The following is a 25,906-nucleotide window of genomic DNA, read 5'->3' as shown; positions in this document are numbered from 1 at the left end:
ATTTGATTATCATTATTTCTTTCAATCAGGTTCGTATTTATAGGATGTGTTGTGTTCAAGTTACATTCCGTGTTTGTCAATCGTTGTAAAGATGACAGGTTTCATTCATCGATTCGTTTCTTACTGCATCAATAAACAGCTCGTCTTCTTCTTTATCTGAGACCTGACACACTGCATGCACGGGTTTTTTAACACTGTCTTCCTTTAGCGGACATTGACTTTTTCCACCGTGTGCTTTGTTTCCGCAGTAGCTGGATTTATGAATATGCTTATCAGACGCTTCATATTTTTGCTGCCTTTTCAATTGTGTAATTCGGTTTTGTTCAGCTCTTTGGAACTGTTGCCTTTTATCTGTGCACTGCGTCCAGTTCACGTGAGCCGCCGGTGTACATGCATCGAAGGTTCCCAGCTGTGCTGGTGCCATCTCGTGCTATGTCCGTGGCTGTATTTAATGTTACCTTAGTCCTGGCACTTAAAACTTTCTCTCGCAGTTTCGCTGAGTTTGTGTCAAACATCACCCTGACCATCTCATCTTCCTCTCCATAAGCACAGTCCTTCACCCGTGAATATTTACCCGTGGCAGTTTGCTATTGGATTGCGCTGACGGACGGCCTTATATGGGCAGGCACTAAATTACAAACGCCAGCGGCAGCCTGTCTGTGAACTTAATTTAAAGTGTAGGTTTACATCGTGCTTTGTTTCCGAAGTAGCAGAACTCATGAATATGGTTGTATATGTCACTCGCTCGCTTCTTATTGTTTCGCTGCCTTCTCAATTATATAATGCATGTTTTCCTAAGCGCTTTTTTGAGCTCTTCCTGGTTTTCTATGTACTGCGTGATTACGTGGGCAGCGTGATGATGTCACACGAAACTCCCCCGGCGTTCAAGCTCATCTCCATTACAGTAAATGGAGAAAACTGCTTCCAGTTATGACCATTACGCGTTGAATTTCGATATAAAACCTGCCCAACTTTTGTAAGGAAGCTGTAAGGAATGAACCTGCCAAATTTCAGCCTTCCACCCACACGGGAAGTTGGAGAATTAGTGATGAGTCAGTGAGTGAGTCGGTGAGTCAGTGAGTGAGTGAGTGAGTGAGTGAGTGAGTGAGGGCTTTGCCTTTTATTAGTATAGATTAGTTTAATGCATCTGATTGTAATTAACCTGTTACAATATAATGGTCCACAGAATGGTCAAACTTTTCCAAATACCATAATTGCTTTAACGTTGTTACTCTCACTGCACCTTCTTCTTCTTCTTTCAGTTGCTCCCGTTAGGGGTTGCCACAGCAGATCATCTTTTTCATATTACTCTCACTGCACCACTCGGAGCAGCTGATTGGAAAAAGAATTATCGGTATACAGCATCAAGCACATGCTGCCACAGCCATGCTTCCTATTTGAACTGCTTCTCACATGGCAAATACTTCAAACCTTTCCTGTACGGACCTCGCGGTTCAGAAAGAGTTTCATCCTAAGAGCTCTAAATGCACTCAATCAGTTCATCAACTGCTCGTTGTAGAACTGTTTGTACTTATAAGTATAATCACCACACTGTAAACTTGCACTACAGTTATAATATTGTACAATCAGAGCATCTTTATAAAGTGCATATTTACATATGATGACAATATAATTTTTAAGATGAAATGCAGCAAAATATGTTTATTATATTATACAGTGGAACCTCAGTTTGTGAGCATAATTCGTTCTGGAAATGTGCTCGCAGTCCAAAGCACTCATATATCAAAGTGAATTTCCTCATAAGAAATAATGGAAACTCAGATGATTTGTTCCACAACCCAAAACTATTCATATAAAAATGATTAATACAAAATATAAAGTAAAAATACATAAAACATATTAACCTGCACTTTAGCTTTGAAAAGAATCATGGCCGGTGTGAGTGAATTTCTAAACTCTTGTGGGTTTCCACCCAACGGGACGACACGCGGAAGAGCGTCCCAAAGCAATTGCAGTCTCCCAGCGCTGTAGCAGTTCACAGTAAAAGCAAATCCGAAAAGATTGATGACATGCTATAAGCGCCTGCTGTCGATGAGTGATACAAGGAACAAGGAACATTATAAATGCACAGAACACAGTACTGCTGTGTCTGTGTATAGGAGAATGGCATATCCCGCTACAATAAATAACCGTGCTGTTGCTGTTTCGAACTGAATAAAGCTGGTGTTGTCAAAGTACTGAGACTCAGCTTCGTGTTTTGGGGTGCAAGATGGGGACTCGCACGTCACAGCACACACGTGTGTGCGCGCACACACACACACAGTCATAATGCTGTAGTAAACAGTATACGCTCGTACGGAGGTTGACTATATGAGTGAGGCACGCCAACTCAGACGGAGAACAGGAGACGATTGCCCACGAGAGAGAGAGAGAGAGACACACACACACACGTGCGCGCACGAAACAGAGAGACCCACACACACGTGAGAGAGAGACACACACACACACACGTGCACGCGAGAGAGACACACACACACGCGTGAGAGAGAGACACATGCTCGAAAAGGACACACACGCACGCGTGAGAGAGAGAGACACACACACACGTGCGAAGAACCATCAGCTCAGTTGTGATCACATGATGCTCAGCAGACAAAGCATATCCATACTACTCATATTGCAAGACCTCGCTTGTTTATCAAGTCAAAATTTATTAAAAATTTCAGCTCATCTTGCAAAACACTCGTAAACCAAGTTACACGCAAACTGAGGTTCCACTGTACAGATAAAACTTTAACTTCATTTAAATAATCTATATTGTTAATAATTAAAGGACACGGTGTTGCTATGCTAGCAAGGATCTGGCGCTCCGCTCACGATTGTTCCTGCCTTGCACTGTATGCTTCACTGGGACTGGTGTGAAGGATAGAATAATTAAACATGTACTACGAAGATATTTCAATGTTCCTTAAAAGTTTTGAAGAATCAATGTTATAAGCTTACAGATGGCTTAACGTCTGTTACAGAGCTGATTGTGTGGCGATCGGTTACTTGGAGAAAGAAAAGGTGGGACAGAAATTGTAGGTTAGTACGTTTGAAAGAGACAGTACTGCAGGGGTGGCCTTAGGCATGTGCAAACTGTGCACCTGCACAGGGCCGCCAAGCCAATATATATCTATACTAATAAAAGGCAAAGCCCTCACTCACTCACTCACTCACTGACTCATCACTAATTCTCCAACTTCCCGTGTGGGTGGAAGGCTGAAATTTGGCAGGTTCATTCCTTACAGCTTCCTTACAAAAGTTGGGCAGGTTTTATATAGAAATTCTACACGTAATGGTCATAACTGGAAGCTGTTTTTCTCCATTTACTGTAATGGAGATGAGCTTGAACGCCGTGGGGGCGGAGTTTCGTGTGACATCATCACGCTGCCCACGTAATCACGCAGTACATAGAAAACCAGGAAGACCTCCAAAAAGCTCTGCAGAAAACATGCATTATATAATTGAGAAGGCAGCTAAACAATAAGAAGCGAGCGAAAGTGACATATACAACCATGTTCATGAGTTCTGCTACTTCGGAAACAAAGCACGATGTAAACCTACACTTTAAATTAAGTTCATAGACAGGCTGCCGCTGGCGTTTGTAATTTAGTGCCTGCCCATATAAGGCCGTCCGTCAGCGCAATCCAATAGCAAACTCCCACTAAATATTCACGGGTGAAGGACTGTGTTTATGGAGAGGAAGATGAGATGGTCAGGGTGGTGTTTGACACAAACTCAGCGAAACTGCGAGAGAAAGTTTTAAGTGCCAGGACTAAGGTAACATTAAATACAGCCATGGACATAGCACGAGATGGCACCAGCACAGCTGGGAACCTTCGATGCATGTACACCGAGCGGCTCACGTGAACTGACGCAGTGCACAGATAAAAGCAACAGTTCCAAAGAGCGCTGAACAAAACCAATTACACAATTGAAAAGGCAGCAAAAATATGAAGCGCCTGATAAGCATATTCATAAATCCAGCTACTGCGGAAACAAAGCACACGGTGGAAAAGTCAATGTCCCGCTAAAGGAAGACAGTGTAAAAAAACCCGTGCATGCAGTGTGTCAGGTCTCAGATAAAGAAGAAGACGAGCTGTTTATTGATGCAGTAAGAAACGAATCGATGAATGAAACCTGTCATCTTTACAACGATTGACAAACACGGAATGTAACTTGAACACAACACATCCTACAAATACGAACCTGATTGAAAGAAATAATGATAATCAAATCCTTGATGACAGCAACACTCAGTAACACTCACAAAACAAATACTGTATATTGACAGTCATGTTACGTTATTTTTAAAATGTTCCCTTTTCTTTTCTAGCTTTTTAACACACTACTCTATGATACGCTGGTATATATATATGTATATATATATCCCGATCTACATACTCGAATAATGGATACTTTATTCGCCATCAATGATTGTTTTGGTAAAGCCATACTCAGTGTATTCATTAGATGAACGGTAAAAAGTAAGAGCGAGGGAGGATGCAGGCTGTAGTGGCGTCAACTCTATCTGAATTGCGCGATCACATTTCAAAAATATATCTTTTCAAGTTCTATTTAGTCCATATGTGTCAAACTCAAGGGCCACGGGCCACATCCGCCCGGCGTAATTATATCCGCCCGAGATCATTTTATATACTGTATTATTGTTATTAATGGCCCAGGTATATGAAGCGCTGGTAACACAATAAACTACAGATCCCATAATGCAGCGCTTCAGCTGCCTTGCCAACACTTACCGCGTTAATCAAGTCTAGCTTATGATGCTGCAAGTTATTGCGAAGCTAGCTCACACGATGCTGAAGAGAAAAGTTGATTCTGAAAATAGAGCCTTTAAAAACCGATGGGAGGCTGAGTATATGTTTACTGAACCCGTGTGTCTCATTTGTGGAGCTAATGTGGCTGTAATTACAGAATTTAATCTAAGACGGCACTATGAGACAAAACATCAGGGTAACCTGAATGCAATGCAGAAGATACAGAAAGCAGAAGAATTAAATAAGAATCTGACACTTCAGCGGACGTTTTTACCCGTGCACAATCACAAAGTGATTTCAAGTGAAGCTGCTTTTATGGGAGACACAAATGCACCAGTGCAATTTGCCCCACTTTCCCTGTTGCCAAGTAATGTTAAACCAAGTCGCCACTACGGTGTTCCCAAATCGCACTTTGCTGATAAACTGAGCGCACTGAGTTTGCACGGCGCTTTGGTGACTTTGAAGAACAAAAAGTCCGTCTACATGCTCGAACCTTGTGCATGTTTGGTAGCACATATCTGTGTGAGAAGCTCTTCTCAGTGATAAAGACTAACAAAACAGCACACAGGAGTCGCCTCACTGATGAGCACCTGCAATCCATCCTGAGAATCTCCACAACACAGAACCTCACACCAAACAGAAACGAACTTGTTGCCAAAAAGATGCCAGGCGTCCAGCTCTAAAATGACATATGAGCAAAGACAACTGAATGATTTGATTTGTTATTGCTGAAAGGAACACATTTTATTTATATTTCCAGGTTTTGTTATGCAGCATGTTCATATTTGAATTTGTATAATTTTGACAGGATATATTTTTATGGAGAGCAAAATCTTTTGGGATATTTAAAATCTAAGTTTATTTTTTATATAAAATTACATAAGAGTAAAGAAATTTGAATGTTTGTTCTTTTAATGTTTACTTTATTTCTAACTTGTATAATTTAGACAGGATATATTTTTATGGAGAGCAAAATATTATAAGTTGTTTAAGGTTTGAGTTGATTTATTCAGGAATAATATTCCTGTCTGTTTTTACCATTCCTACCAAAGATATTTCTGTCGACTAAATAAAAATTCCTTCTATTTAAAATTTAAATAGAACTTGAACAAATACGATAGTTCATAATATCCACGCAGACTTGCACGTAAGAGCGGGAGTTATCCATTTTAACAAGCAGCGTATTGCACTGATACGAAATAGCTGTGTGTGTATATATGTAGATATGTATGTATATGTATATATATGTTTATATATGTGTGTGTGTATATATGTATATATATATATATATGTATTTGTGTGTATATATGTGTGTGTATGTATGTATGTGTGTATGTATATGTATGTGTATATATGTAGATATATATGTATGTATATATGTGTATATGTATAGATATGTATATATATATGTTTATGTGTGTGTGTAAATATATATATATATATATATATATGACAACAACACTCATCACTCACAACAGTGACAAAACAATTACATTGACAATCATGTTACGTTATTTTCAAAATGTTTCCTTTTCTTTTTCATTGCTTCTTTAACACACTACTTCTCCGCTGCGAAGCGCGGGTATTTTGCTAGTTGAATATAAAACAGAAAGAGAAAATAACGACACAGCTAAAAACGCAGTGGCAAATTTCAGCAAAAGTTAAACGCTTGTGTCATGAGCACGAGGCGGCTATGCAGTGTCCGCAATGGACTTGGCCATCGCTGTGCATAAGACACCATATTGACATTGGCGGCGAAGGGGCCACTGATTCTTTCTCTGCCCAGGGCCGCCACGAGCCTAGAGCTGTCCCTGAGTACTGCTGCAATAAAATATTTCATCGAAGGTCGCTCACAATCACTGCGCCACTGTGAAACCCATGTTTAACAATGTGCTTTAACTCCTATCATCATGAAAATTATATCACGTATACATCTCAATATTTTAGTTATTCAGAGAGCTGTAATATCATGAGTGTAAAGGATTCTGTGTCCTGATGGAGGAAGAGAGCCGGTTTAAGAAACATGTAGTGATTCACACACATAGAGCACATAGAAGAACACATACAAAACAAAGCATTTAATGTGCTACTTTAATTACGATGTGATTTGAGTAAAGGGTTAATTAAATAATTTTAAGATGAAGTTTATGATGTTCTAGTTTAATGACAAAATAAACTAAGTGATTAAAGTGGAAATTTCGAGATTGAAGTTGACATTTTGTGTTTTTTCCCCACTGTGTGCCTTTTTTTTCTCTGTACCCTAATAAGCTTTCATATGACACTCAGATGGTGGGCTACAACTCGCCTTTTCACAGTGACTTTGATATCTGACAACTTCTTTTTTATTTCGGGCAACTTTGTGAACTTGAGCTTTCAAGTTTCTCCAACACGCTATGTCACTCGATCAACTTCCTTTTGTTATACCACGGTTTAAATCAACAAATAGTATGTTTTTCCTTTGCCTACACTTGGTATTCGCTGAAATTCTTATATTTTCCCCTGTGCTTTTCTCATTGTCTTTTCACAGAAGGCTGCGCTTAAGGGCTATTTATATTGATTTGCATATTCAAAGAGGCGTAATTCTGGGAGGAACTGGGGCGGGACAGCAGGCGCGTGCACGTGCGTTACTTTTCACGCTGACCAGGATTTATGTAGCGGAACAACATGGAAGTTGGAGTACGCACATATTCCGCTATGTGAGGCTCTGTGCGTGCACGCCTGCACACATCTGTTTGCACGCTCCAAACCCCAGCCCCTGACCATCACCCATGCTGCTGCTGCAGGAGCCTTCGCGGAGAAAGCAAGTTTTGTGCTTTTTAACTTTTGAAGGTAAAGGATTTTAGGTATTGTGTGTAAAGCACGAGATAACTAGTTCGATATAAGCCCTTTAAAAATCACATAAAGGAAAATAGTATACAGCAATGCCCTTTTAAATCACGTATAAAAAAAATCTATCCTTTGCTTTATAATTATAATAATTATAATTTATATAAAGAATCTATCTAAAACAAACCCTTTTCTATCAAATACCTCCCATTTTAAATAATCAAGTATATTTATGTATTTTCAGCTGAGCTAAGGATCCACATTGCGAAAGCATTTTGCTTAACTTTCTAAAAGTGAGAAATTGTACCCAGACACACACAGCGTGAACGGGGCACGCTTGAATAACCAGCTACCAGAAGTGGGGATTGAACCTACATGGGCATTTGGATCTTAAGTCCAACGCCATAACCACTCGGCCATTACGATGTCAGAAAAAGGTGCTTTAAACACTCTTTCGCCACTCCACGTATACTGCGGTCAGTTTTCAGCTCCTTCAAAAACATGTGTTTATCACCTCTTAGGTGAGACGGTTCAATTTGATATTTTATACAAACTCATTCATTTGGTTATATTGCATTTGAGCGGTATTACTTTAATAGTAGTTTCTGTTATTTTTGTGATGAAATTTAAACTTTTTTTCTATACTGAGGTCGCCCTTTTGAACCCCCCGATATTTACTACGCGGTGAGGCATTTGTACTCCATCAACATTAATTATATACATACATAATTTTGTCTATTTTTCCAGCGCATCGCGCACAAAAGCAAGGGAACGATGGGAGCACCAGAACTCTGCTCACATCATGTCGCTTTGTACCGCAAGCTGCAAGTAGTAAGTCTGTAATAAGCGGAATACCGCTACGCTTTCCACTCACAGGACGGAAGGACAATCCCGACCGCTTTTATATAGTAAGAAAGAATAAGAAGATATCGCACAGTCTGGAGTAGAAAATCATCTTTTACCTGGAAAAACGAAACTACAAATCCCATCGACATTGCAAAATGGACGGGCGTGTGTGAAACTCCGCGCCTGCGTAGCACTCACGGGACGGAAGGACAATCCCGACCGCTTTTATATAGAAGGATTATATGCGTCAAATGAGTATGTTATTAAAATTTTTGCTGAATCCTTATATTTTATCCTTAGGTCAATATTTCCAACTTGATTCTCCGATCTATTACTCGGAAACCGGTAACCCCCTTTAAAAAAATATATATATCTGTTTAAAATGAGAGGAGCTGGGGATTTAAAATCCAAAATGATCATAGGTTACCGTTAACTATTATTTACAGTACCATCTCTCTGTGTGTAGGCGCGTGAGAGTTCTCGTGTGTATATAATATAAGTTGTAGCATTTTATATCTATCTAGATCCCTGTGATCATCAGAGGTGACTGTGAATACCTGGGAGTGCAGCTGGATGACAAATTGGACTGGTCTGCCAATACTGATGCTCTGTGTATGAAAGGTCAGAGCTGACTATACTTCCTTAGAAGGTTGGCGTCCTTCAACATCTGCAATAAGATGCTACAGATGTTCTACAAGGCGGTGTGGCGAGTGCCCTCTTCTACGCGGTGGTGTGCTGGGGAGGCAGCATAAAGAAGAAGGACGTCTCACAACTGGACAAACTTGTTAGGAAGGCAGGCTCTATTGTAGGAATAAAGCTGGACAGTTTAACATCTGTAGCAGAGCGACGGGCACTAAGGAAACTCCTGTCAATCATGGAGAATCCATCTGCATCCACTGAACAGTATCATTTCCAGCTAGCAGAGTAGCTTCAGTGACAGACTTTTGTCACTGTCTTGCTCCACTGACAGACTGAGGAGATCGTTCCTCCCCCACACCATGTGATTCTTCAATTCCACCCGGGGGAGTAAATGCTAACATTATTTAAAGTTATTGTCTGTTTTTACATGCATTTGTATTACTCTTTAATTTAATATATATTTTTTTTATACTGCTGCTGGATTATGTGAATTTCCCCCTTGGGATTAATAAAGTGTCTATCTATCTATCTATCTATCTATCTATCTATCTATCTATCTATCTATCTATCTATCTATCTAAAAGTGCCATTCACATCTATCTACCTGTTTGCTGTTTGTACAGTATAATACTAGTGAACCATGCAACTTAGTCTACAGTATATATATATTGTCACACACGTGCGCTTAGGAGGCAGCCAACAAGCCCTAAGGTGAGTGATATTACACAAGATAAAGGGTTGATTGTTTGTACTAATGCCACTCTCTCTTCTTCAACAGAATTAAAAAAGAAAAACCATAACTTGCTCACAATACTTCCGGTCCCCCAAAATGGCTACTACCCAACAATCAAGTCTCAGAATACCACCGACGACACCACTTCCAGCTCTTCTATGATGATGTCACTTCCGCCTCCTAGCGAAGACGGCACTTCCGGCTCCACCACAATGATGTCACTTCCGGCTCCACCACAATGATGTCACTTCCGGCCCTCCATGATGATGTCACTTCCGGCCAATACGGATGACCTCAGTTTGGCTCTGCCCTAAAGACATCAGTTCCGTCTGTATGCTTTTATGTCATTTCCTGTCTTAATCATTTCCTGCCACCATTTTGCTGATATAAACTCCATGTACTGATTAGAATTTGTCAAATGCTATTGTGTTTTGATCCATTTTGCTCTAATTTTTTTCATTTGTCCGACGGGCATTATACGTGACTATTCCCCAACTCTTCTTGGAGTTTTCTAGCATGTCTTATTTCTTACAATATATATATATATACAGGTGAAATCCTGTTGTAATGAAATTTATGGGACCATAAAAATATTTTGTTATAATGGAAATTTGCTACCACAAATATAAGAAAATAAGTATAATATTGTGACCAGGGACAATGGTGATTCACCATCTCTAATGCAGCATTGCAAGGAGTGCTCCGTAGCTGCTTTGCTACATCTTCCCATTTAATGTGCTTGGCACATGATGTTTAAAACATTTAACACCCAACCTGAACTCACCTTTCTGTCAGTACCTGTACAAAAAAACAGTGCTTCTTAAATTGCAAAAAATTTTTCTTCATTCCGGAATCAATTTTTTCCAGGATTCTTCATTTGTCTAAGTAAACTTATGTCGTTTCAAACTTTTTCTTATTCATGAAATTCAAACAATACAGTATTCATACACAACACAACTAGACACAAGAATGCTCAGTGAAGCACTGACTCAGAATTCAGCTATGGAATTTTCTTCTTTTGTCAATGGCACGTGTTTCTCTGAGAATTTAATTTTCACATGAATCATTTCAATTATCACTTACTACTATAAATTAAACAGAAATCTTTATGCTCAGCACACACTTAGAATATGGTGCCACTGTAGAGACACTTTAAATATTAGATGCCTTTGTTATTTGTACTTGTGTAGCGATCACGTTTTCCAGTCATCATTAACCTACTAACTATTTTGCAAATTAAAAACTTTTCACATTTGTACCGTGAAAGTGTTTTGCATTGATAATTTGCTTGCGCACTTTAAACACTTATGGCTCGTTTATACTTCACATCATGGCTGCCATGCGTTCCCAGCGTTTATTTGATGTGTCCTCTGAGCAGGTCCTCAGAAATTAATGCGACGCGTGCATGAGTTGCAGTACCAGCAAAAAGTCAGGGGGTGCAGTGATAAAAGTCGGAATGTGACATCAGAGTTTTTGTTTACCATCTACATGTGGCAGAAAGCCGCTATGCAGATCCTAGTGGGTTCGATGTGCGCGCTTCTATGTTTGATGAATGGTTCGATGTCGTGAAGCAAAATGCAGACATACAGATGCATTCATGGTGCTTTTATATTCAAGAGTTGCATATTCCCGATCGTAATGACACGATACATTTTAAAAGGCTCACATACCATCTTTTGTGCCGTCTTTTGTTTCTGGGGCTTCATCCTGACCTGACAGCAGCGGGAAACAGCAATAGATCGGTACACTGAACACATTAAATGTATGACTCTCTGCATATTTAGAATCCTAAGATTTATACTTGATATCACTTTCATGATGAAATGCATTAAAGTATGTATGTTACATTTTACAGATAAATCGTTAATTTCTTTTAAATAATGAACACTGTTAATAATTACACACACAGGGTGACACGGTGGTGGAGCGGTAGCGCTGCTGTGTTGCAGGGAGTCACGTCGCTGTTATTCCCTGCCTGCAGTTTATATGTTCTCCTGCTGGGTCTCCACAGTGTGCTCTGGTTTCCTTCCAAAGATATGCAGATTTGGTGACACTAAAATGACGCTAGTGTATGTGAGTGCTTGTATTCACCTTGCGATGAGCTGATGCCTTATCCAGGGATTGTTTCTGCCTTGTGCCCAATGCTAGCTGGAATGGACACATCCCTTGATTGATGGAATTATTAAAGTAAACATCCTCTTCAGAGATATTGCGGTAAGGTATCATTGGAATTTAATGGGTGTTCCAGGCAATTCACAACACAGCGAAGCCGAACCTGTACTCCCCGTGATAATATCTTGCACTGCCACCTGGTGGATTCCTCCAGATTTACATAAAGTACGTGCACAAGTATAAACAGTAAAATGCTTCCGTAGCAGGAGCATCCCCTGGAGCATGCATTGCGTCGCGTGAAGTATAAACCCAGCCTTACAGTACACCTAAAGTTTCACCTTTCAGTAATTCATTTATATTATCATATACAAATTTGAATTTTTTTTGGAGCGCACATACTTGTTTTCCTAATCTTCCTATAATATCAGTAGTAGAACATAAAGTGTTTTGCAATGATAAAAACATAGGCAGTGTTTTCTTTTACAAAAGCTGCACCCCAGATGATATGAAGAAGCACCAAGAAAGGAGCTTTTTGATCATAAATTTAGATTAAGAATGGAATTGAGCCATGCACACCCATTCAATTTATGCAAAGTGAAATGAAGTTAAGATAAATATTTGTACATTACACTTATTTCAACTTATCTAAAATGTGCCATTTCAAGACCCTAATCATTGGTGAAGTCATCAGGCACCTGCCTTACCCAGTCATATGTTTTAGGACTGTCCCACACTCAGACCGTACTGAAAAATCTTAACTTGCCTTTCAGCCAGTATTTAAATCCCAATAATTTCTAATCCCATTCCTGTATCCATAGTACTACTGAGTAGGATAATACTGTATAATAAAAATTTATTGTGATATCTTATAAAACATTGCTTAATTGTAGAGTCATGTCACATCATTTTATAGACTGCTTAATCCAGACCAGAGTCACGGTTGGAAAGCTGGACCTATCCCAGATAGCATTTTGTGAAAGGCCATCGCAGGGCAACCACATACCAATCACACCCTAGAGTCAATTTAGTGCCGCCTAGCCTGCATGACTTTGGAGGTGGTTGGAATCCAGAGCACCTGGAGGAAACCTACGCAAACACATGGAGAAAATGTAAAGCTCACACGGAAAGGACCCTGGACATAAATCATGGCCCGTTTACTGCAAGACAGCAGCACTATCACTGCACCACTGTGCCACACTTATTCATGCATTTATTCATAGAATCATCATATTTAATTAGAAAAATTATAAGGGGGACTGGAGGGTGTGTTCCAACTATAGAGGGATCACAATCCTCAGCCTCCCTGGAAAAGTCTATTCGGGGGTTCTGGAGAGGAGGGTCCATTGGATAGTCGAACCTCGGATTTGGGAGGAACAGTATGGTTTTCGTCCTGGTCGCGGAACAGTGGACCAGCTCTACACCCAGGGCAGGGTCCTGGAGGGTGCATGGGAGTTTGCCCAACCAGTCTACATGTGTTTTGTGGACTTGGAAAAGGCGTTCGACCATTTCCCTCGGAGAATCCTGTGGGGGGTGCTCCGGGAGTATGGGGTACCGGACCCCCTGATAAGGGCTGTTCGGTCCCTGTACAACCGGTGTCAGAGCTTGGTCTGCATTTGCAGTGATAGTTGGACTCCGTCAGGGCTGCTCTTTGTCACCGATTCTGTTCATAACTTTTATGGACAGAATTTCTAGGCGCAGCCAGGGTGTTGAGGGGGTCCGGTTTGGTGGACTCAGGATTGGGTCACTGCTTTTTGCAGATGATGTTTTCCTGTTTGCTTCATCAGGCCGTGATCTTCAGGTCTCTCTGAATCGGTTCGCAGCTGAGTATGAAGTGGCTGGGATGGGAATAAGCACCTCCAAATCCGAGACCATGGTCCTGAGCCGGAAAAGGGTGGAGTGCCCTCTCAGGGTTGGGAGCGAGATCCTGCCCCAAGTTGAGGAGTTCAAGTATCTCAGGGTCTTGTTCATGAGTGAGGGAGGAGTGGAGCGTGAGATCGACAGGCGGATCGGTGCGGCATCCGCAGTGATGCGGGCTCTGCATTGGTCTGTTGTGGTGAAAAAGAAGCTGAGCTGCAAGGCAAAGCTCTCAATTTACCGGTTGATCTACGTTCCTATCCTCACCTATGGTCAAGAGCTATGGGTAGTGACCGAAGGAACGAGATTGCGAATACAAGTGGCTGAAATGAGTTTTCTACACAGAGTGTCTGGGCTTTCCCTTAAAGATAGGGTGAGAAGCTCAGTTATCCGGAGAGGCTCAGAGTAGAGCCGCTGCTCTCTGCATCGAGAGGAGTCAGATGAGATGGCTCGGGCATATGATCAGGATGCCTCCCTGGCGAGGTGTTCCAAGCACGTCCAACTGGGAGGAGGCCCCAGGAATGACCCAGGACATGCTGGAGGGACTGTGTCTCCCGGCTGGCCTGGGAACGCCTCGGGATTCTCCTGGAAGAGCTAGAAGAAGTGGCCAGGGAGAGGGAAGTCTGGGCATCTCTTGTCAAGCTGCTGCCCCCGTGACCTGACCTCGGATAAGTGGAAGATGATAGATGGATGGATGAAAATTCTAATCCTCTCACTAAAATGCAAAAATGATTTTAACTAAAAATAAAAAAATAATAAATTTCCCTTCTGTAAAGCTGTTCAAAAGTTCTTCAGATTTTGGCAAGAAATTATTAATGTCACATTAAATAAATATATTGAATATCTTTCAACCTTTTAGATGCTTCATTTGAATTTAATATGAAACATGGTATTACTTACTGTATGATTATTGGTTCTGTACCGTACTTATTGAGGTGCAATTCATAATACCAATTAAGGGGAAAAATATTATCACAGAGCAGATTCCCATGTATGCTCTTTTCAGACAGGTTAGTGACACCATTCATTTTCACAGAAGTGTCCTTAGACCGTGGGTGCAAACCGGAATCTCAATGCAAACTACACACACTACTCGAGCTGGAATTCAAATTAATAGACTTAGGACCACCTACTGTGCTGCTCTGACACCCCAGGCCTCAATGTTCAGTTTCAAATGGATCTGTAGCTACCTTCTTGTGCTCCATTTGCTGTCTAAAGAGATTCACGATGGGTTATCCTTCCAAATCACGCTCCTAAGTGGAGGTTGACTTTTGACCACAGCCAAGTAGAATGTTTGATCCTAAATGGAAGAAGCTGATTTATTCATTTTGCAGACAGCACAGGGATACAAATAAATAATGATAATCAATCTGAGCCCTGTCTGACCGAGAGACTACATTTGTGAGAGCATTTGAGCAGGTGGCCTCTTCTCGATCAATAGGTATTGACTGCTCCCATTTAGGAGCCTCTAATAAGAATGAGCCTTCAGTTAGCCTTGATGAAAGAGGCTGTCAGGGAACCAAAATGACACAAAAAGGGGGAGCATGCCTAGCCTGTAAAGTTTTTATGGCCTAGCACATAAAATGGCATTGTAATAAACTGAACCAGACTTTTTAATTAAAGTTAAAGTCGTTTAACTAGAAATGAGAAATAACCAAGACCTATTGTGCCATCCTTACATAGTCCACCAATAAAATAACATATATGGTAATCTAACCAAAAATCAGTCTTCCAGTTCACTATAATGGGGAGAATGTGACTTTTCCCAGCAGCCATGGTTTCTACGTAGAAAATAAACCTAGATGGATATGCCAGGACATTACAGGGCACGCTCACAAGCACATCTACACTCGCTCATGCTGGGTCAATCTACATTCACCAACTATCCTGCATATAGTTTGAATGTGGTGGAAGCAGATACAGGCTGTGCCCTGACTGAGATTCAGACCCAGAACTATAGAGGTGTGAGGTAGCAGAGCTAACCATTATGCCACCATGACACTGCTATCAATCAATTAAGACATCTTTATTTTATATTTAATCCTTCCTTTAATCCACCATCTCAAAGCAGGCTTTATGTAGTGGGTGTGTGTGCATTCTTAGTAATATGCTTTAGTGCTTGGCCTTACTCCTCAAGCTAAACTTATCCAGTTGCTCCTGGTGGTTAATTGATGACCAATATGTCTTCCTCCCCCTCTTTTACCACTCCTACTCATGAACTGTTGTAATCTCATTTCTTTCAAGCATATTGCAGATAAATCTACTATTCTCCTATATCTGAAAGCGTCATATTCTTATCACTCATACATTTGCTCAGGCAATCCTGGTGCTTAAGATCTTTAGGATTAAGGTTATCTTCACAGTCGGTAAGATGGTCCTGCTCAACCATTCAAACCAGACATGAACTCAGAATTGGTTGAGTTTGATTAACTAAATTTAGTTTTATTGATGGTGAGTAGGGTAAAATACAAAGTCAAAAAGTGCTAAATTAACATGTTTATCCTCTTGGGACCTGGCTTAACAGTTACCACAAACCCAGACGTCCGGTTTCCACATTCATCATAATAGCATGATCTTTAACCTGCTCTCTGGCCAAACACCTTTACTAGAAAGGCTTTGACCACTGCCTCTCCATGTATGCTGAGCTTTATTCTTTTTCAGGCCGGCAAAGTGAAATGCTCCTGTCCTCTTGGTGAGTTAGTGCCTCTGCCTTTCAAAGCACTTGTGCATGTCTTGTGCATGTTTAAAAGATCCATCAGAAAGCATCAGCATGAAGTCATCAGTCAGTGTCTTATTTATTTATTTCAAAAACAAAAAAATTAATTGGGAGTGGTCTCCCCTAGACTTTCTCGTATACTCAGATATGGGGATGGATATTTGAGAAGTAAACTGCAAGACAATGATTATATTTTTATATTATGTACTGTACATTAAAGAACCATCAACAACAAATCAAATCAAATTAATAATGTATTGAATAACAATCATTATAAATGTAAAATTTAATAAATTGGACTCTGCAGCTGTATGAATAAAAGATTGTGGCGTACGCAGACGCAGCTGCGATGACTGACAGCGCAACAGAGGAGTGTGCAGATAGGCACTCAGAATTCCTCAGAATTCTACACACAACACCCCATAATGACAACGTGAAAAAAGTTTACTTGAGGTTTTTGCAAATTCATTAAAAATAAAAAAATTGAGCAAGCACATGCACAAAAGTATTCACAGCCTATACCATGAAGCTCCAGATTGAGCTCAAGTGCATCCTATTTCCCCTGATCATCCTTGAGATGTTTCTGCAGCTTAATTGGAATCCACCTGTGGTAAATTCAGTTGATTGGACATGATTTGGAAAGGCACACACCTGTCTGTATAAGGTCCCACAGTTGACAGTTCATGTCAGAGCACAAACCAAGCATGAAGTCAAAGGAGTTGTCTGTAGACCTCCGAGGCAGGATTGTCTTGAGGCACAAATCTGGTGAAGGTTACAGAAACATTTCTGCTACTTTGAAGGTCCCAATGAGCACAGTGGCCTCCATCATCCATAAGTGGAAGAAGTTCGAAACCACCAGGACTCTTCTTAGAGCTGGACGGTCATCTAAACTGAGTGATCGGGGGAGAAGGGCCTTAGTCAGAGAGGCGACCAAGAACCCGATGGTCACTCTGTCAGAGCTCCAGAGGTCCTCTGTGGAGAGGGGAGAACCTTCCAGAAGGACAACCATCTCTGCAGCAATCCACCAATCAGGCCGGTATGGTAGAGTGACCAGATGGAAGCCACTCCTTAGTAAAAGGCACATGGCAGCCCGCCTGGAGTTTGCCAAAAGGCACCTGAAGGACTCTCAGACCATGAGAAACAAAATTCTCTGGTCTGATGAGACAAAGATTGAACTCTTTGGTGTGAATCCTAGGTGTCACGTTTGGAGGAAACCAGGCACCGCTCATCACCAGGCCAATACCATCCCTACAGTGAAACATGGTGGTGGCAGCATCATGCTGTGGGGATGTTTTTCAGCGGCAGGAACTGGGAGAGTAGTCAGGATAAAGGGAAAGATGACTGCAGCAATGTACAGTGACATCCTGGATGAAAACCTGCTCCAGAGCGCTCTTGACCTCAGATGGGGCGATGATTCATCTTTCAGCAGGACAATGACCTTAAGCACACAGCCAAGATATCAAAGGAGTGGCTTCAGGACAACTCTGTGAATGTCCTTGAGTGGCCCAGCCAGAGCCCAGACTTGAATCCGATTGAACATCTCTGGAGAGATCTTAAAATGGCTGTGCACTGACGCTTCCCATCCAATTTGATGGAGCTTGAGAAGTGCTGCAAAGAGGAATGGGCGAAACTGGATAGGATAGGTGTGCCAAGCTTGTGGCATCATATTCAAAAAGACTTGAGGCTGTAATTGCTGCCAAAGGTGCATCGACAGTATTGAACAAAGGCTGTGAATACTTATGTACATGTGATTTCTCAGTTTTTTTATTTTTAATAAATTTGCAAAAACCTCAACTAAACTTTTTTCACGTTGTCATTATGGGGTGTTGTGTGGATGTGTGGGGTGTTTTGGAATAAGGCTGTAACATAACAAAAATGCGGAAAAAGTGATGTGCTGTGAATACTTTCCGGATGCACTGTACATAGCCTATGGTGCCTCAACACTTCTCACACTATTTGTGTGTGTGTGTGTGTGTGTATGTTTTGTTTTGTTTTTGTTATAGTGCAGGATCTCTACACCACAAGTCGGACCAAGTGAACCTGCAGACTGTCCTGGAAGCGATACAGCAGATGAGGCTCAGATGTGACACCTTACATGTTCTGGTAGCTGCACAGCAAGTTATGTTAATAAAGACCGAGGCAAAGGGCTGTCTGAAGAGCCATTGCATCAAGAGGTAACACCAGCATATTTGATAAACCAAAAGTTAACCCTTTTGGATGAGTTCATTGACATTGCTGACCAGCATCGCACTTCATTAGACCTAGAGAGAGAGGTTGGGAGTATGCAGTGATACAGCATGTTGCCACATCCACCACATGACGAACCACCTATGGATCCCCAGAGTGCAGCTGTGCAATGGGTGACACCTCAGTACCACACTAGTTTCAATGGAGTGGAACAGAGTGAGTTTTTTTTGCAGTGGCTGCAGTACCAATGGGATTTAAACTGGCATCCTTCCGATCCCTAGCTTCAGAGCCACCACTCTGACCTATTAGACCTAGCAAGAACCAATACTGAGTGACCACTGAAGCAATAACCCTAGACCACAAAAGAATCAAAACTCCCTGGTTAAGAAAGTGCAGCCCTTCTCCTTCACAGAAGACTTTAGGGTACTACTACTGTGGAGAAACAAACCATACCACCACCACATGTCCTTATTTGGAGGAGCCCTTGAAGTGTATCTGGAACCAGGAATGATGGTACTGCATGTTGATTGTACATGAAAATGTTTTGAACTTTTTTGTTTTTTTTTTTGCATTTGATTATTTTTAATCTGTGTAATTTAGCATCCATTCAGAGACATGCCAGTTAAGTTAACTGGCTGCTGTAAACTGCCACATTTGTGATTAAGTGTGCCCCTGATAAGGCTGCTTTCTGTCTTTATAGACTCCAATTCCTAGCAGCTACTCTAGACATTGAATTAGCAGGTTCAAAGTAGAAGTGGTAAGCTGGTGCAGTGATTAGTGCTGCTGCCTCACAGCTGAAGGATATTTAATTGAAATGCCAGACATGGACTACTTACTAAATCTAAACGTGTCTAAGATGAGCATGTAGGGCTCTTAATGCAATAGACTAGCACTTGCCCAATGCTGGGTTTCTGCCTTGTGTCCAAATCTGTCTGGTAAGCTGCTGGGACCCTGGGCTGGATAGTCAGTTTAAGTAAACATAAGGATCAATTTATAACTACAGTAAACTAGATAAAAAATGGAATCCAAAGGAAGTTAAAGAAACCAAATCACTCAGTTTGGTACATTGGGTAAAGCATATATTTTACATAAGTGAGAGAAGGTTGGGTGCATATGTTGATATGTGCATTGCCGAACCCACCACATGACAAACCAGCTGGATTTGTAACCAAGTGCAACCATGCAACAGGTGATACCTCAGCACCAAACTGGAAAAGTGTGAGTTTTTATTTTTACAGTGGCTGGAGTGCAAATACTACCACCAACCCCCAAGTTTCCCCTGTAAAATGGAGGACTTGCTTGCAGGGCTAGATGCAGATTAACTTCATACCCAGGATGAAGCAATTACAGGTTATGGGCTCAATGGAGTAGAATCACTTCTGGTATTTATGGGATTCAAACTGGCAACCTTCCCCTAGGTTCAGAACCACCACATTGCCATAATACAGTGATCCCTCGCTATATCGCGATTCGACATTCGCGGCTTCACTCTATCGCGGATTTTAAATGTAAGCATTTTTTGCTGGTTTGCGGATTTCTGTGGACAATGGGTCTTTTAATTTATGGTACATGCTTCCTCAGTTGCTTTGCCCAGTTGATTTCATACAAGGGACGCTATTGCAAGATGGCTGAAAAGCTACCCAATCAGAGCACGTATTACATATTAAATAAAACTCCTCAATGATATACGATATGCTTCCTGTGCAGCGCTTCGCATACTTGAAAGCCCAAACAGCACATATTGATTTTTGATTGTTTGCTTTTCTCTGTCTCTCTCACTCTCACTGACATTCTCTGCTCCTGACAGAGGGGGTGTGAGCAGAGGGGCTGTTTACCCAGAGGCTGTTTGCCTAGAGGATACGGACGCTCCTATAAAAAATGCTGAAAGAATACCTTCACATTGCTGCCTTCCTTGTAGCTGCTTTGTCCGGCGGCGCTTTGCATACTTAAAAGCCCAAACAGACCTATTGATTTTTGATTATTTGTTTTTCTCGCTCTCTCTCTCTCTCTCTCTCTCTGACATTCTCTGCTCCTGACGTGCACTTTGAAGAGGAAGATATGTTTGCATTATTTTAATTGTGAGAAGGAACTGTCATCTCTGTCTTGTCATGGAGCACAGTTTAAACATTTGACTAAAGGGTGTTATTTCATGTCTAGAGGGCTCTAATATTGTTAGAAAATGTATTTTGAAGGTCGTAAACAGGTTTTCTATGCTATAACTGCGAAAATATTTGATTAATAAATAATTCAAATATTCATTTATCGTGGCAGAGTCTGGAACGGATTAACCGCGATAAATGAGGGTTGGCTGTAATCCACATTTTTTATTTATTAGCATTTTGATCGTGAAAGAAAGTTGCCAGCTTATTACATAATGTGGACACAAAGGTAGCCTCTTTCCTGAAGCCTGGCATTTTTTATACATTACAAATTCAGAGAAATGGTAAAAGAATTTGCTGTTGAATGACTGGATCTTTCTTTCAACAAAAGCTGATGCATCTTCCCAAACATTACTGAAAATTCCTGCTGAGTGAGCTCACTCCTTCAGTATTAGTAGTCTTAAAATGATATCTTGTTACTGTTGTGGGTGGCACATTTTTTTTCTTTTTTATTATATCCTTTATCATAAAGAGAAAAAAAACCTCTCTTAGTCATCATTTTTTCTTACTCAATTCCCTTGTAGTCACTGGTTTTATTGTCTGCTCCTGTCTCCTGGGTAGATATTTTTGTCTGTTATTCACACTTCAGTCTGGTTAACCTGTACTCCCATTTTCTGAACCTGCTTTTTCACATACATGGTTACATACAACCAGAAGCCATGTGAAAAGCAAACAAAATAGAAACAAACCTTGAAAGGAACATTTTAAAGCTGATCTGAGGAGAAAACCCACATGGATACAGGAGGACTCGCAAACTACACTGATAATGTCTTGGCTGGAAATTGAACCCTGATGTCTGGACAAGGCAGGACTTTAGAAGCTTACTGCACAGTATCTGATTATATCTATGCAATATTACAGATATACATCCAGAGCTTGCTAATGCTAATCAGGGTTATGGGTGTGAAAGTTTGTCCCCACAGTAGCATGTGCCAACCCTTCTTTTGGAGGTCCTGCAGGTTTCAACTTCATCCGATTTCTTGGTTAACGGAAAGTACCTTTTTTGATGTGGTAGGGTCCTGGAGTGACCTCATTTTCTCTTTTAGACCGTTTACTAAGCATACCTTAACAGAACGCTCCAAATGCCATCTATAGCCCTTGTATGTCTAGTCTTACTAAGTAAACACTTCTCCCTTTCTTTTACATCTATAACACCCAGCAATTAGACAGAATACCAGAACAGACAGGAGAAAAAGTTACACTTTTATTCATGGATTAAGTTAAGATTTCAAATTGTGTCCACAATATAAGCAAAGTAAAAATGATTGTTTGCAAAATGATTAATTAGTAATCAGTTTACCTTTCATGCTTAAGCTACCAGGTGGCTGTCTGTCTCAGACAGTTGGTCTCTGGTCAGACATGGTCCAACATGGGATCTCAAACTCCAGTCCTGGAGGGCCGCAGTGGCTGCAGGTTTTCATTGTAACCCTTTTCTTAATTAGTGACTTTTTTCTGCTAATTAACTTCTTTTGAATTAATTTTAATTGACTCAGTTTTTTTTAAGATTTGTTTCCCTGAATTTCTTCATCGTTCCTCTGAATTGCTTAATTTCTTTCCTTAAATGGCACCTAAACAGAAATGAAATGTGAAGTGAGTGAGCCAACAGAAAACCAACTAAGCCAGCTCCTCAAACTCCAACCCATTTCACTCAAACCAGTTGATTAATTAGGTGCTGAGTCTTGTTAAATTACTGTAAACACGTTCTTTAATTCCATGGCTTGTTGCTGCTCTCATTGTGCAATAGTGTATATTTCCGAAATTGTTAATTTTTCCTTTTATAAAGTGCATTGTTGATATGTTTTGGGGACATAAGCAGGTCAACATTCATTTAGACCTTCACCTTTCTTTATTTTGAGATATTGCATGATGGACACATTTTGCTGGTCACGTTTTGGCTCATTTTGTATCTCATCATTGTTTGGTTGCTGATTAAGGAAAAAGAAACAATAAAGGGGTCTGAGTCTTCAAGAGCAAGTCATTTAAAATTTATTCAAAAGAAGTTAATTAGCAGCAAAAACAGGTCACTAATTTAGAAAAGGGTTAGAATGAAAAACTGTAGACATTGTGGTCCTCCAGGACTGGAGTTGGGGACCCCTGCTTTAGATGGAATATTAGATACAGACAGCAACTGCACAGAGCAGGAGAGACCACTTCTTTTTAGCCTAAGTTTATGCTGGTCTGGCTTCTTTGATGCACCTGCCAAACCACTGGGATGTCATAATGTAGGGACTCTCCTGATTTTCTCCAGTCCTGTTAAGGTATGATCCATCCCTGGCCAGACTGTCCCTTCATCTTGGCCACCTGTATTCGCCCAGGCTGTCTTCCTGGAAGAGGAAGGGGTGCTCATGCTTCTAAAACTTGTGCTCCTTCCGGAGGCTTACAAATGATACTTTTGATGTCACAGATGTTGTATCATTGAACAAAGCAGCAGCTTCATACTGGGTGTTTCAGGTTATAGCAAAGTACTCTTGTGCAATCGATAACAGCCTGGTTGATTCAAAGCCTTCAGTGCCCACCACAAACTACACACCCAGAGCAGCACTTAACAAATGTTCTCGTTTGATCATATAGGTTTATAAATGTGCCCAAGCTATAACCTATATGGTAGATAATACTCTCCACTCCATTACAATACTTTTTATTTAGACACGCTGTTTGTTATTCTGGTTCCTTTATCTGGGTATGCTTTACTGTGCGGGTAACTAAGGTGAATTAGAACTAAACTGTTCCACAGATATACAGCATTTTTCTCGTATTTTAGAGAGCTTTGTTTTAATCTCAGATGTTTAAGGTCTATGAAATTTACACCTTCCCCAGTGTTGTCTTGGGTAAGTTTCTGTAAGCTGTGGGTATCTCCTGTTTCACAGAAATGTGTAAGACAGGCTGAAGGATGATTTTGTTTGTCCTGTAAATGTACAAGTTTGAGTGTGGGTTCTATGATTTGAGTTTCTTTGTAATTGTTCTAAACTTTCCCTAAAACTAGAAAAATAATCTTGCAATTGTTCCGGATGTTTTACCTCCCAAGGAATCCAATTCTGCAATCAGATTTTTAATTAATGCTTCTGTTTAGAAGTTGATTATTTTTAACTTTCTCTCCCACCACCATGTTGTTTAGGTGATGTGTTGTGACTTTTGCATCATCTGTTTAAACAGGGATTTTCCCGTGATGCACTGGTGCTGCACCACTTGTGTTCTCATTGGTACCCTGATATAAAGTTCAGCCCACCAGTATCTGAGATTGGACCAAACCTTGTGATTTACTTTCATTGTGGTTTGGATTACTGGTTATTTGAATAAAACCTCTGCCTTTTGACTTTGGCTTTGCAAGATATGACATCTGTTCATGTTTTCTAAGTCTGTACCTGAGTCTTGTCTTGGTATCTTCATATGCTTCAGACTTTCTTGCCCTAAGGATACCTGCAGCATTCCTCCTATACCTCTTCTTGATTTCCTTACATGTCTTGACCTCTTTTGCCCTACTTAAACCTTCAGCATTCTTCCTATGCCTTTCCTCTGTATGCCTCAACGTCTAGTGCCCAGCACTTCCTCTCTGGATTGTGTTCCCAAAAAGCCTGCTTCTCAGACTCTGTATTTTTGAGGCACCTTGCTTGGCCTCCTGTCCACAGTGAATACATCATTCATATTCTTGCCAGTCATTCCCGTCTTTGGTTTGGGTTGCATCTCCTTAGTATTTAGCAACTCAATGTTGCTCAATAAGTCATTTATTTTGTTGTCATTGAAGTGTTCTATTTAGACTATTTTTATTTGTAAGAATAAAATAAATATTGCCACAGGAATTTGCTCTCCTAAAGTATCTTGTCATCATTCCTGCCACTGAGCCACACACTGACAGTAACATTTTATTTCATTTACTTCTTTGGCTGACACCTTTGACCAAGGTGATTTACAACATTTATGACATGATTGGTTGCATTTCTTGTTTTGGTTTTCCATTTGCAGCACAGTGACTTGCTCATGGTTACACAGAATCAGTAGCAAGAATTGAACCCACATCCTCAGGAAGTGAAGTTCAAAGCCTTTGCCACTAGGCTGCACTGTCTTTGTATTATTATATAGTAGGAGAAAATGGAATGGCATTAGGTTACTCCCTTCAATGTAATGGAGGTTTAAGAGTAGACTGCTTCGCCCCTCACTCACAATGAACTTCAAACTTATTGTTACATAGTGCAATGAAATTGTATTGTCTACCAAAGCCAAGTGAGAGTAGTACAGTACCAAATAAAGATATGAATACAACCTTATACATCAAATGTAATTTCAGAAGATATAAGTATGAAATTCATGTTCAGTATGAATGGCTGTTGAGTAGCCTTATAACCAAAGAAGAAAATCTGTCCATGAGTGTGGTGGTATGAATGCTAATGGCCAGTGCCAGTCTCTTATAATTAGTACAGACTCTATAAATAGAGGTACTGTATATTAAAAAACAACACACATTAACCCTTCCATAAAAAAGCGACTACTACCTTTGAGGTTGTCCAGAATTACTGACATTTTTTAAATTGTGTTTAGGGCAATGTGCCTTCAAATGGTACCATGCATATTATACTGTAGATTTGTTCCCTTGAGAAGACAAATGGTGACACCTACTCCTTACACATTACTGGTGTGGCATCCTCATTTTGGTTTGGCAAGAAGCTTGCTATTTGTCACTGTGAGTGCAATTTGATGTTAATTATTTTACTTTTCTTTTGTTATTTATATTTTTTGCTCCCACTTCCTTGCATTTGTTTTCTCTTTCGGCTGCTTGCATTTGATCTTATTTGACTGCAAAGGACAGGATTTCAAACTACTTTACAGCTCTCAGGTCAGTGCACTCAGAAATGGTAAAGGAGAAAGAAATCAACAAAATGATTACCTCTTTCATTAATTAAAATAGGACTCTAATGAACTTAGGCCCGAATAATAAAATCAGGCTAATTGATAAATTCAGTTCTCACCTTCTTAATAAGTTAAGTTACTAAGGTAAGAAATGGTCAATGCCACCTGTTTGCCCTGTCACGGTGAAATTCTTGAACAACAAACACGATTC

Source organism: Polypterus senegalus, chromosome 1 (genome assembly GCF_016835505.1).
Source record: "Polypterus senegalus isolate Bchr_013 chromosome 1, ASM1683550v1, whole genome shotgun sequence".
Classification (NCBI taxonomy): Eukaryota; Metazoa; Chordata; class Cladistia; order Polypteriformes; family Polypteridae; genus Polypterus; species Polypterus senegalus.
The sequence above is the reverse complement of the archived record's forward strand: the minus strand, read 5'-3'. Positions refer to the sequence as shown.